Below are 10203 nucleotides of genomic sequence, written 5' to 3' on the forward strand. Positions count from 1 at the left end.
ATTAGTATCTCCGGATACCGAAACACGAGACATTGCTTTGCAGACGATAAATGTAACCGTTTCAGAGAGAACAGCGCCCAATGTATCGATCTGGCTTTAAGTCGATTCGATAACAAATGACGAAAACGGACGGATTTCTCAGTTTTTTACTACATATGAACACTTTTTCGCCCGAGGACCGCGGCTGCTAGTCCTCCTTTCATGCAAAATCCAAAGGTCCCAGCAAATGTCCAAGGCACCAAAGCCTGCTAAAAAGTCAATAATCGATAACTAAAACCTGAATTGTACTACTTCTTACTGGCTATAACATCAACTTATAAGTTTCATCTGTGTTCTACTATGGTGCTATTAGTATCTCCGGATACCGAAACACGAGACATTGCTTTGCAGACGATAAATGTAACCGTTTCAGAGAGAACAGCGCCCAATGTATCGATCTGGCTTTAAGTCGATTCGATAACAAATGACGAAAACGGACGGATTTCTCAGGTTTTTAATACATATGAACACTTTTCACATTCGCTGGTGCAACGCGGCTGCTAGTCCTCCTTTCATGCAAAATCGTATAGTCCTACCTCATGTCAAAGGCACCAAAGCCGGCTAAAAAGTCAATAATCGATAACTAAATCTTGAATTGTACTACCTCTTACTGGCTATTATATCAACTTAGAAGCTTTATCTGTGTTCTACTATGGTGCTTTTAGTGTCTCCGTATACCGCAGCACGCGACAGAGCTTTGCAGACGATAAATGCAACCGTTTCAGAGAAAAGACCGGCCAATGTGACGATGTGGCTTTAAGTCGATTCCATAAACAAATGACGAAAACGGACGAATTTCTCAGATTTTTACTACATATGAACACTTTTCACATTCTCCCCTGCAACGCTTCCACTAGACTTCCCTTCATGCAAAATCTTAATTTCCTAGCTCATGTCGAAGCACCAAATAATGGTAAAAAGTCAGTAATCGATAACTAAAACTTGAATTGTACTACTTCTTACTGGCTATTACATCAACTTAGAGGCTTCATCTGTGCTCTGCAATGCTGCTTTTAGTGTCTCCGTATACCGCAGCACGCGACAGAGCTTTGCAGACGATAAATGCAACCGTTTATGAGAGAAGAGCGGCTAATATGACGATATGGCTTTAATTCGTTACGATAACAAATGACGAAAACGGACAATTTTTCAGGTTTTTACTACATATGAAAACTTTTCACATTCCCCTGTGCAACGCGGTTGCTAGTCCTGAATTTCATGCAAAATCTTAAGGTCCTATTTCATGTCAAAGGCACCAACGCCGGCTAAAAATTCAATAATCTATAACTAAAACTTGAATTGTACTACCTCTTACTGGCTATTACATTAACTTAGAGGGTTCATCTGTATTGTATTATGGTGCTTTTAGTGTCTCCGCATACCGCAGCACCGGACATAGCTTTGCAGACGATAAATGTAATCGTTTCAGAGAGAAGAGCGTCCAATGTGTCGATCTGGATTTAAGTCGATTCGATAACAAATGACGAAAACGGACGAATTTCTCAGATTTTTACTACATATGAACATTTGTCACTTTCTCCCCTGCAACGCGGCCACTAGACTTCCCTTCATGCCAAATCTTAAGGTCCTAGCTCATGTCCAAGCACCTAAGAATGTTAAAACGTCAAAAATCGATAACAAAAACTTGAATAGTACTACTTTTTACTGGCTATTACATCAACTTAGAAGGTTCATCTGTGTTTTACTATGATGCTTTTAGTGTCTCCGCATACCGCAGCACGCGACATAGCTTTGCAGACGATAAATGTAACCGTTTCAGAGAGAAGAGCGACCAATATGACGATCTGGCTTTAAGTCGATTTGATAAGAAATGACGAAAACGGACGGATTTCTCATGTTTTTACTACATATGAACACTTTTCACTTTCTCCCGTGCAACGCAGCTGCTAGTTCTCCTTTGATGCAAAATCTTAAGGTCCTAGCTCATGTCCAAGGCCCCAAAGCCAGCTAAAAAGTCAATAATCGATATCTAAAACGTTATTGTACTACTTCTTACTTGCTATTACATCAACTTAGCAGTTTCATCTGTGTTCTACTATGGTGCTGTTAGTGTCTCCGCATACCGCAGCACGCGACATAGCTTTGCAGACGATAAATGTAACCGTTTCAGACAGAAGAGCAACCAATGTGACGATCTGGCTTTAAGTCGATTTGATAAGAAATGACGAAAACGAACGGATTTCTCAGGTTTTTACTACATATGAACACTTTTCACATTCTCCCGTGCAACGCAGCTGCTAGTCCTCTTTTGATGCAAAGTCTTAAGTTCCTAGCTCATGTCCAAGACCCCAAAGCCAGATAAAAAGTCAATAATCGATATCTAAAACGTTATTGTACTACTTCTTACTGGCTATTACATCAACTTAGAAGTTTCATCAGTGTTCTACTATGGTGCTGTTAGTGTCCCCGCATATCGCAGCACGCGACATAGCTTTGTAGACGATAAATGTAACCGTTTCAGAGAGAAGCGCGACCAATGTGACGATCTGGCTTTAAGTCGATTTGATCAGAAATGACGAAAACGGACGGATTTCTCAGGTTTTTACTACACATGAACACTTCTCACATTCTCCCGTGCAACGCAGCTGCTAGTCCTCCTTTGATGCAAAGGCTTAAGGTCCTAGCTCATGTCCAAGACCCCAATGCCAGCTAAAAAGTCAATAATCGATATCTAAAACGTTATTGTACTACTTTTTACTGGCTATTACATCAACTTAGAAGTTTCATCATTGTTCTAGTATGGTGCTGTTAGTGTCTCCGCATACCGCAGCACGCGACATAGCTTTGCAGACTATAAATGTAACCGTTTCAGAGAGAAGAGCGACCAATATGACGATCTGGCTTTAAGTCGATTTGATAAGAAATGACGAAAACGGACGGATGTCTCAGGTTTTTACTACATATGAACACTTTTCACATTCTCCCGTGCAACGCAGCTGCTAGTTCTCTTTTGATGCAAAATCTTAAGGTCCTAGCTCATGTCCAATACCCCAAAGCCAGCTAAAAGGACAATAATCGGTATCTATAACGTTATTGTACTACTTCTTACTGGCAATTACATCAACTTAGAAGCTTCTTCTATGTTCTACTTTGGTGCTTTTAGTGTCTCCGCAAACCGCAGCACGCGACATAGCTTTGCAGACGTTATATGTCACCGTTTAAGAGTGATGAGCGGCCAATGAGACGATCTGACATTACGTCGATTGGATAACAAATGACGAAAACGGACTGATTTCTCATGTTTTTGGTACATATTAACACTTTTCACATTCTCCCGTGCAACGCGGCTGCTAGTCTTCCTTTCAAGCAAAATCTTAAGGTCCTAGCTCATGTCCAAGGCACCAAAGTAGGGTAAAAGTTCAATAATCGATAACAAAACTTGAAATGTACTGTTTCTTAATGGCTATTATATCAACTTAGATGCTTATTCTGTGTTCCACTATGGTGCTTTTGGTGTCTCCGCATATGGCAGAATGCGACATAGATTTGCAGAAGATAAATGTAACCGTTTCAGAGAGAAGAGCGGCCAATGTAACAACCTTGCTTTAAGTCGAATCGATAACAAATAAAGAAAACGGACGGATTTCTCAGGTTTTTGCTATATATGAACACTTTTCACATTCTCCCGTGCAACGCGGCTGCTAGTCTTCCTTTCATGCAAAATCTTTAGGTCCTAGCTCATGTCCAAGGCACCAAAGAAGGGTAAAAGGTCAAAAATCGATAACTAAAACTTGAATTGTACTGTTTCTTACTGGCTATTACATCAACTTAGAAGTTTCTTCTGTGTTCTATTATGTTTGCTTTTAGCCTCACCGCATACAGCAATAAGTGACATAGCTTTGCAGACGATAAATGTAACCGTTTCAGGGAGAAGAGCGTTAAATGTGACGATGTGTCTTTAAGTCGATTCGATAGCAAATGACGAAAATGGACGGATTTCTCAGGTTTTTACTACATATGAACACTTTTTACATTCTCCCGTGCAACGCGGCTAATAGTCCTCCCTTCATGCAAAATCTTAAGGTCCTAGCTCATGCCCAAGGCACAAAAAAGGCTGAAAAGTCAATAATCGATAACTAAAACGTTAATTGTACTACTTCTTATTGGGTATTACGTCAACTTAGAAGCTACTTCTGTGTTCTACTATGGTGATTGTAGTGTCTCCGCATACCGCAGCACGCGACATAGCTTTGCAGACGATAAATGTAACCGTTTCAGAGAGAAGACCGGCCAATGTGACGATCTGGCTTTAAGTCGATTTGATAGCAAATGACGAACACAGGCGAATATCTTAGGTATTTACTACATATAAACACTTTTAGCACATTGCCGTGCAACGCAGCTACTAGTCCTCCTTTCATGCAAAATCTTAATGTTCCTCCTCATGTCCAAGGCACCAAAGCCGGCTAAAAGTCAATAATCAATAACCAATACTTGAATTGTACTGCTTTTTACTGGCTATTACTTCAGTTTAGAAGCTTCTTCTTTGTTCTACTATGGTGCTTTTAGTGTCTTCGCACACCGCGGCTCGTGACATAGCTTTGCAGACGATAAATGTAACCGTTTCAGAGAGAAGAGCGACCAATATGACGATCAGGCTTTAAGTCGATTTGATAAGAAATGACGAAAACGGACGGATTTCTCAGGTTTTTACTACATATGAACACTTTTCACTTTCTCCCGTGCAAAGCAGCTGCTAGTTCTCCTTTGATGCAAAATCTTAAGGTCCTAGCTCATGCCCAAGGCCCCAAAGCCAGCTAAAAAGTCAATAATCGATATCTAAATCGTTATTGTACTACTTCTTACTAGCTATTACATCAACTTAGAAGTTTCATCTGTGTTCTACTATGGTGCTGTTAGTGTCTCCGCATACCGCAGCACGCGACATAGCTTTGCAGACGATAAATGTAACCGTTTCAGACAGAAGAGCGACCAATGTGACGATCTGGCTTTAAGTCGATTTGATAAGAAATGACGAAAACGAACGGATTTCTCAGGTTTTTACTACATATGAACACTTTTCACATTCTCCCGTGCAACGCAGCTGCTAGTCCTCCTTTGATGCAAAATCTTAAGGTCCTAGCTCATGTCCACGACCCCAAAGCCAGCTAAAAAGTCAATAATCGGTATCTATAACGTTATTGTACTACTTCTTACTGGCTATTACATCAACTTAGAAGTTTCATCAGTTTTCTACTATGGTGCTGTTAGTGTCTCCGCATACCGCAGTACGCGACATAGCTTTGCAGACGATAAACGTAACCGTTTCAGAGAGAAGAGCGACCAATGTGACGATCTGGCTTTAAGTCGATTTGATAAGAAATGACGAAAACGGACGGATGTCTCAGGTTTTTACTACATATGAACACTTTTCACATTCTCCCGTGCAACGCAGCTGCTAGTTCTCTTTTGATGCAAAATCTTAAGGTCCTAGCTCATGTCCAATACCCCAAAGCCAGCTAAAAAGACAATAATCGGTATCTATAACGTTATTGTACTACTTCTTACTGGCAATTACATCAACTTAGAAGCTTCTTCTATGTTCTACTATGGTGCTTTTAGTGTCTCCGCAAACCGCAGCACGCGACATAGCTTTGCAGACGTTATATGTCACCGTTTAAGAGTGATGAGCGGCCAATGAGACGATCTGACATTACGTCGATTGGATAACAAATGACGAAAACGGACTGATTTCTCATGTTTTTGGTACATATGAACACTTTTCACATTCTCCCGTGCAACGCGGCTGCTAGTATTCCTTTCAAGCAAAATCTTAAGGTCCTAGCTCATGTCCAAGGCACCAAAGTAGGGTAAAAGTTCAATAATCGATAACAAAACTTGAAATGTACTGTTTCTTAATGGCTATTATATCAACTTAGATGCTTCTTCTGTGTTCCACTATGGTGCTTTTGGTGTCTCCGCATATGGCAGAACGCGACATAGCTTTGCAGAAGATAAATGTAACCGTTTCAGAGAGAAGAGCGGCCAATGTAACAACCTTGCTTTAAGTCGAATCGATAACAAATAAAGAAAACTGACGGATTTCTCAGGTTTTTGCTATATATGAACACTTTTCACATTCTCCCGTGCAACGCGGCTGCTAGTCTTCCTTTCATGCAAAATCTTTAGGTCCTAGCTCATGTTAAGGCACCAAAGAAGGGTAAAAGGTCAAAAATCGATAACTAAAACTTGAATTGTACTGTTTCTTACTGGCTATTACATCAACTTGGAAGTTTCTTCTGTGTTCTATTATGTTTGCTTTTAGCCTCACCGCATACAGCAATAAGTGACATAGCTTTGCAGACGATAAATGTAACCGTTTCAGGGAGAAGAGCGTTAAATGTGACGATGTGTCTTTAAGTCGATTCGATAGCAAATGACGAAAATGGACGGATTTCTCAGGTTTTTACTACATATGAACACTTTTTACATTCTCCCGTGCAACGCGGCTAATAGTCCTCCCTTCATGCAAAATCTTAAGGTCCTAGCTCATGCCCAAGGCACAAAAAAGGCTGAAAAGTCAACAATCGATAACTAAAACGTTAATTGTACTACTTCTTATTGGGTATTACGTCAACTTAGAAGCTACTTCTGTGTTCTACTATGGTGATTGTAGTGTCTCCGCATACCGCAGCACGCGACATAGCTTTGCAGACGATAAATGTAACCGTTTCAGAGAGAAGACCGGCCAATGTGACGATCTGGCTTTAAGTCGATTTGATAGCAAATGACGAACACAGGCGAATATCTTAGGTATTTACTACATATAAACACTTTTAGCACATTCCCGTGCAACGCAGCTACTAGTCCTCCTTTCATGCAAAATCTTAATGTTCCTCCTCATGTCCAAGGCACCAAAGCCGGCTAAAAGTCAATAATCAATAACCAATACTTGAATTGTACTGCTTTTTACTGGCTATTACTTCAGTTTAGAAGCTTCTTCTTTGTTCTACTATGGTGCTTTTAGTGTCTTCGCACACCGCGGCTCGTGACATAGCTTTGCAGACGATAAATGTAACCGTTTCAGAGAGAAGAGCGACCAATATGACGATCAGGCTTTAAGTCGATTTGATAAGAAATGACGAAAACGGACGGATTTCTCAGGTTTTTACTACATATGAACACTTTTCACTTTCTCCCGTGCAACGCAGCTGCTAGTTCTCCTTTGATGCAAAATCTTAAGGTCCTAGCTCATGTCCAAGGCCCCAAAGCCAGCTAAAAAGTCAATAATCGATATCTAAAACGTTATTGTACTACTTCTTACTAGCTATTACATCAACTTAGAAGTTTCATCTGTGTTCTACTATGGTGCTGTTAGTGTCTCCGCATACCGCAGCACGCGACATAGCTTTGCAGACGATAAATGTAACCGTTTCAGACAGAAGAGCGACCAATGTGACGATCTGGCTTTAAGTCGATTTGATAAGAAATGACGAAAACGAACGGATTTCTCAGGTTTTTACTACATATGAACACTTTTCACATTCTCCCGTGCAACGCAGCTGCTAGTCCTCCTTTGATGCAAAATCTTAAGGTCCTAGCTCATGTCCACGACCCCAAAGCCAGCTAAAAAGTCAATAATCGGTATCTATAACGTTATTGTACTACTTCTTACTGGCTATTACATCAACTTAGAAGTTTCATCAGTTTTCTACTATGGTGCTGTTAGTGTCTCCGCATACCGCAGTACGCGACATAGCTTTGCAGACGATAAACGTAACCGTTTCAGAGAGAAGAGCGACCAATGTGACGATCTGGCTTTAAGTCGATTTGATAAGAAATGACGAAAACGGACGGATGTCTCAGGTTTTTACTACATATGAACACTTTTCACATTCTCCCGTGCAACGCAGCTGCTAGTTCTCTTTTGATGCAAAATCTTAAGGTCCTAGCTCATGTCCAATACCCCAAAGCCAGCTAAAAAGACAATAATCGGTATCTATAACGTTATTGTACTACTTCTTACTGGCAATTACATCAACTTAGAAGCTTCTTCTATGTTCTACTATGGTGCTTTTAGTGTCTCCGCAAACCGCAGCACGCGACATAGCTTTGCAGACGTTATATGTCACCGTTTAAGAGTGATGAGCGGCCAATGAGACGATCTGACATTACGTCGATTGGATAACAAATGACGAAAACGGACTGATTTCTCATGTTTTTGGTACATATTAACACTTTTCACATTCTCCCGTGCAACGCGGCTGCTAGTCTTCCTTCCAAGCAAAATCTTAAGGTCCTAGCTCATGTCCAAGGCACCAAAGTAGGGTAAAAGTTCAATAATCGATAACAAAACTTGAAATGTACTGTTTCTTAATGGCTATTATATCAACTTAGATGCTTCTTCTGTGTTCCACTATGGTGCTTTTGGTGTCTCCGCATATGGCAGAACGCGACATAGCTTTGCAGAAGATAAATGTAACCGTTTCAGAGAGAAGAGCGGCCAATGTAACAACCTTGCTTTAAGTCGAATCGATAACAAATAAAGAAAACTGACGGATTTCTCAGGTTTTTGCTATATATGAACACTTTTCACATTCTCCCGTGCAACGCGGCTGCTAGTCTTCCTTTCATGCAAAATCTTTAGGTCCTAGCTCATGTTAAGGCACCAAAGAAGGGTAAAAGGTCAAAAATCGATAACTAAAACTTGAATTGTACTGTTTCTTACTGGCTATTACATCAACTTGGAAGTTTCTTCTGTGTTCTATTATGTTTGCTATTAGCCTCACCGCATACAGCAATAAGTGACATAGCTTTGCAGACGATAAATGTAACCGTTTCAGGGAGAAGAGCGTTAAATGTGACGATGTGTCTTTAAGTCGATTCGATAGCAAATGACGAAAATGGACGGATTTCTCAGGTTTTTACTACATATAAACACTTTTTACATTCTCCCGTGCAACGCGGCTAATAGTCCTCCCTTCATGCAAAATCTTAAGGTCCTAGCTCATGCCCAAGGCACAAAAAAGGCTGAAAAGTGAATAATCGATAACGAAAACTTGAATTGTACTACTTCTTACGGGCTATTACATTAACTTAGAAGCTTCTTCTGTGTTGTACTATGGTGCCTTAAGTGTCTATGCATACTGCACCCAGCGACATAGCTTTGCAGACGACAGATAAAACCGTTTCAGTGAGAAGAGCGGGCAATGTGACGATCTCGCTATAAGTCGATTCGATAACAAATGACGAACACGGACGGATATCTGAGGTTTTTACTACATATGAACACTTTTCACATTGTCCCGTGCAATGCGGCTGCTAGTCGTCCTGTCATGCAAAATCTTAAGGCCCTAGCTCATGCCCAAGGCACCAAATCCGGCTAAAAAGTCAATAATCGAAAACTAAAACTTGAATTTTACTACTTCTTACTACATATTACATCAACTAGGAAGCTTCTACTGTGTTCTACTATGGTGCTTTTAGTGTCTTCGCATACCGCACCCAGCGACATAGGTTTGCAGTGGGTAAATGTAACCGTTTCAGAGGGAAGAGCGGCCACTGTGACGATCTGGCTTTAAGTGGATTCGATAACAATTGACGAACACGGACGGATTTGTCAGGTTTTACTACATATGAACACTTTTCACATTCTCCCGTGCAACGCGGCTGCTAGTCGTCCTTTCATGCAAAATCGTAAGGTCCTAGCTCATGCCCAAGGCACCAAAAAAGGCTGAAAAGTCAATAATCGATAACTAAAACGTTAATTGTACTACTTCTTATTGGGTATTACGTCAACTTAGAAGCTACTTCTGTGTTCTACTATGGTGATTGTAGTGTCTCCGCATACTGCAGCACGCGACATAGCTTTGCAGACGATAAATGTAACCGTTTCAGAGAGAAGACCGGCCAATGTGACGATCTGGCTTTAAGTCGATTTGATAGCAAATGACGAACACAGGCGAATATCTTAGGTATTTACTACATATAAACACTTTCAGCACTTTTCCGTGCAACGCAGCTACTAGTCCTCCTTTCATGCAAAATCTTAATGTTCCACCTCATGTCCAAGGCACCAAAGCCGGCTAAAAGTCAATAATCAATAACCAATACTTGAATTGTACTGCTTTTTACTGGCTATTTCTTCAGTTTAGAAGCTTCTTCTTTGTTCTACTATGGTGCTTTTAGTGTCTCCGCACACCG

This window comes from Schistocerca gregaria, unplaced genomic scaffold (assembly GCF_023897955.1).
Source record: "Schistocerca gregaria isolate iqSchGreg1 unplaced genomic scaffold, iqSchGreg1.2 ptg000261l, whole genome shotgun sequence".
Classification (NCBI taxonomy): Eukaryota; Metazoa; Arthropoda; class Insecta; order Orthoptera; family Acrididae; genus Schistocerca; species Schistocerca gregaria.